This window comes from Hipposideros armiger, unplaced genomic scaffold (assembly GCF_001890085.2).
Source record: "Hipposideros armiger isolate ML-2016 unplaced genomic scaffold, ASM189008v1 scaffold_122, whole genome shotgun sequence".
Taxonomy (NCBI): domain Eukaryota; kingdom Metazoa; phylum Chordata; class Mammalia; order Chiroptera; family Hipposideridae; genus Hipposideros; species Hipposideros armiger.
In genome coordinates, this window is record NW_017731472.1 from 208,219 (window position 1) to 212,579 (window position 4,361).

The 4,361-nt window shown below is 43.0% G+C and overlaps 1 long non-coding RNA gene across 1 annotated transcript; it reads left to right on the plus strand.

Moving 5' to 3' along the window:
- The first annotated feature begins 822 nt into the window (after positions 1–822).
- Positions 823–3,831, plus strand: LOC109385695 (uncharacterized). Its single transcript, XR_002124666.1, has 3 exons — positions 823–1,796; positions 2,592–2,760; positions 2,942–3,831. It is a non-coding gene; the product is annotated as an uncharacterized LOC109385695 (long non-coding RNA).
- Positions 3,832–4,361: the final 530 nt, after the last annotated feature.

Below are 4,361 nucleotides of genomic sequence, written 5' to 3' on the forward strand. Positions count from 1 at the left end.
TTATTCCATTACAAGCCAAGGAATTCCACAGACTGCCGGCAGCCAACAGAAGCTAGGACAGAGGCATGGAACAGACTCTCTCTCAGAGGCTTCCGAAAAAACTAACTCCACCAACACCTTGATTTCAGGCTTCTGGCCTCTAACACTGTGGGAGAATAAATTTATGCTGTTTTCTTAAGCCAGCCTACTGGTGGTAATTTGTTACGGCAGGCTGAGGACACTAACACACTGTCTCAACTCCTTCTTCCTATCCTCAGAGTCATACATCTTAACTCAGTTTAAAGCTAACTACATCCCATGCCAAATCTTTTAATGTGTATGTGTACATGTGTGTTAGAAGGTATTATAACTCTAAAACGGTTGCAAATTACTCTCCTAGATAACAATCATTAGTGAATGAAAAAATGAAAATATTCTGACTTGTCCCATTCTGAAGGTAGAAGGGACATCATGAAGGAAGAAAGCCAAGAACCAGTGGTGCGGATTCAAATTCAGATCACAAAGCAATCGTGCTCATACCTTCTCATCTCTCGGCCCTATAAAGAGCCAGGTAGTAAATATTTTTGGTTTTGCAGGCCCTGAGGTCTCTGCTGCAACTATTCCACCTTGCTGGTGTGATGCAGAAGCAGCTGTGAACAGGCAAGTTTCTGAAAGAGCATGGCTGTTGTATTACCATTGTATTGCTGCATAATAAATGACCACAGCAGGTACTCAATGAATGAATAAAGGAACAAATATTGGGTTCCAGAAGAGATTGAGGAGATAAAATGCACCCAAATATCCTAGTGTAGAGTCCACTCCTTTGGGTGGTGTTAAAAACAATCCAGCCTCTCCTTTTGGGTATGAGACAAGGCATGACCTGGGGGAGGCCTGGGTGGCCATGAGCTCAGCTACCAGCACCTGTGACATTTCCCTCAGGCTCCAAAGTGAAAGCACTGTAATTGCATGGGTCATGTAACAGTGAAGGTCAACCCAGCACACTTTATCTGATCACTGGAGTGAAAAGCCAAGCAAAATTCTCATCAGCCTTTCCCTGAGATTCTGGGCTCAGGGTCAGGATTTGGGTCTCCTTAATGATAGGTTGGTTCATCTGGTTGGGCACTAGTGCCACAGTCCAAATGAGTGCCATTTTGTTTCTTGGTGGGTAAAACGAATGAGATGGGAAAGACTTGGACCACACTGAGAATCAAAAGCACGATAAACACAGTTCCATGGGAAAGGCTTAACATTGTTCAGTGAGATCTGTTATCCAGTTATAAAAGGATCCGTCCCCTGTATTTTCTAATTGGAGACACTCCCTGGGAGGGGAAGGACCATGTTATGTATTAGCTGAAGCCATATCAGTGAAATAGTATTTGTTCTGGAAATTCTAGGAGGGAATGTTTCAGTCTGTGAACTACCCAGGACCCCAAATTCACAGTTTGCCAGGATAAGAGGGAGTCCTAAGGACCACCTGCTTCAATTCTCACATTCTAAATAAGAAGAAAACAAGGCTTAGAGACATATTTCCCAAATGCCTCAAGCTAGTTAGTGGAAGTGAAGGAAAAGCCTATTATAATTCCCTCTAAAATGTTGTTTGTGCTCCATATTCTCTCCTTTTCATTTGTCCTAAGCTTTTGCATTTTCCTGCAGGTTAGCATTTTAGCCAGAATTGTGCCAGAGGTTACTGTAGCTCCCTGCTCCTGTTATCACTTTAAACTTTGCATTTCAGAATGTTGAAGAAAGTGCTCTCTGCCTGGATTTTCATAGGTCCTTCGCTGTTGGTTGCTGTTTTAGATAACATATCCAGGCTGTTGGTAAGCAACTGAATCTGAGCTTCAGGGGCAGGCTGTTTTGGTATGTAAACAGTCTGCCTGGGTCATTAGCAATCCTTGTACTAAATATCAATATCCAAGGACTGTAGGAAGAGGTTTCCAAAAGTTTTATTTGGATTTCTACTTACTTATGGCTGAGTTTTCTTTAAAATGGGGAGCTCTGATTTCCCTGTGCCCCCTTAGCAACATCCTAAATCTTTGAGACAACTCGCTTCTCATTGGACACCCTACCAGTGGGCGATATCTTTCTTTGCCCTAGCTGTCCCCAGGATCTCAGGATCCCTGTGGCTTCTGCCCCCATTCCTTGTAGTCAGCCCCATCTCCAGACCCCCTGTAGATCAGTTTGGGAGAGCACAATCTAGGGGCCTGAAGTGCTGAGCTCTCACCAGAGAATTCACTGGACTATAATTCCCCAAATCCCTTCTGCAGTCTTGCAAGGCCTCAGGATAGCTCAGCATGATCTTTGATGGTCTCTGTGCCAGTGGTGCCCATCCTTTTGTTCTATAGTTTGTTTCCCTCAGTGCTGCTTGCTATCCCTCCCTAGCATGACGGGTAGGCCTTTCACCAACACAGCGTCGTCCACCAACATTGTGCTTCAGTTGTCCTCACTTGTCCCGTCTTCAGCTGCGGGACATAGTGACTCTTATGGGATTTGGCACTGCTCGTTGGGCTTTCACTTCACTGTTAAAACTCATTTATTACATTTGCCTTGCTATGTTTCTAATACTGCCCCCTGTGTCACCACTTTTACTTATGTCACTCTTTTTTGTTCCCCAGAACCATCATTCTTGAAGAATGTGGGACTGATGCTCCTGGGTAGCTTCAGAAATACCATGAAGTCACCTACAGAAAGCTGCCTCCATGCTAAGAGCTCCAGGAATTAACTCTGCTGTTCATTTGCTCAAGTGGGGCCTCTGCCCCCACTCCCTGCCCAGGGCTCCATCAGGTCAGTGGAGATTATGAAGCAAACTCTGTCCTCACCTCCTCCCCACATACTGTACCCTAGTTTCTTGAGGAAGGCTACTGAAGCCTTGTGGCTGCCACCTCTGCAGGTCCTGGGAACCCCATTCTGAGGCCCCTTACTGAACTCACTGCCCTTAATACTCTTCTTCTTTCCATTTTTCTAGAGTAGCTGCATGCATGCAATGAAGGCAAAGCCTGTTATGGAAGCCACGGCTGTCTTCGCACAGAGCACTTACCTTTAGCTTCTGAATCCTGGACCATGGGCCCTGAATGTGCTGCTCCTTCTTCGGCAGGCGGATTCCTGTCTCAACTCAATCAACTGAAGTCTGATCCTACAGGAGAGATTCAGTTGTTTCCTGTTATTATCTTTTCCAAGTATTGTTTTGCAACTTGAAAAAGAGCCATTTTCCAATTTGATAAGCAAAAGTGTTATGCTGGACCATTCAACAAGATCTTGACATGACCCACCTAGGGAGGTGAGGCCCCACTCCCAACAGGTGCCCCCTTTGAAGACTTACTGATATAGATTCCCTCTAACAGAAAGAACTTGTCAAATATTACTTTCTTTGTTCACATTATTAGAGCAATTACCTTTTATTGCTTCCTAAATTATGAAATTGTATTATGATATGAAATACATTTTTTCAAAGTACATATCACTTCCTTCTTGAAATGCTGATATATACCCCTAAGAACTTTCTTTTCCTCTGTTAGAAAACCAATGTTATAAAATGTTAGAAGAACCAAATGGAAGGGCGGAAGCCACACAAAGAACAACTTTGTGGGACCCAGAGAGAAACAGAAGAGTCCCTTTACAAAACTACCTTTACTGATGCTTTCCAGGCCGAATAATATTCTCAGAAATGGGTATGTGTTCTGTCTCAACATATACACCATACCCATCACTTTTTAAAACAGCATAGCTCTATGTGTTATGCTGTATACAGTTGACCCTTGAACACAAGTTTGAATTGAGTGGGTCCATTTATATGCAGATTTTTTCAATAAATACTGTAAATGTCTCTTCCTTATGACTATCTTAATAACATTTTTTCTCTAGCTTACTTTTCATAAGAATATAATATGTAATACATGTGACATACAAAATATTTGTTAATTGACTATTTTGGTTATTGGTAAGAGTTCTGGTCAACAGTAGGTTGTTAATAGTTAATTCTGGCGGAGTCAGTAGTTATACATGGATTTTCAACAGTGTAAGAGGTCAGGTCCTCTAGCCCCCATGTTGTTCAAGGGTCAAGTCTATTTCCTAAATGAAAAAATTCTCATTTTCAGCCTCCGGAAAAGCCCTGCTTTATAAATGTCTTGTTTCTATTTCAATGAGTTCAATATAATTCTCTCCTTACACCAGCTGGTCAATTTTGCCATTTGCCATTAGATCCCTGAGAAGCAATGTGAAGACCTCCAGTCCAGATAGTCCAATGGCAAACATATGTATGAACTCAGAACCCTAGCCAGGGGCATGGAAGGGCTGTGTGTGTGTGCATTTTGGGTATAGGGCATGGAGGCTGGTGAAATTCTGCTACAGAAACAGAGATCACAGGTTGCAGGGCTCTCCTTTGAGCT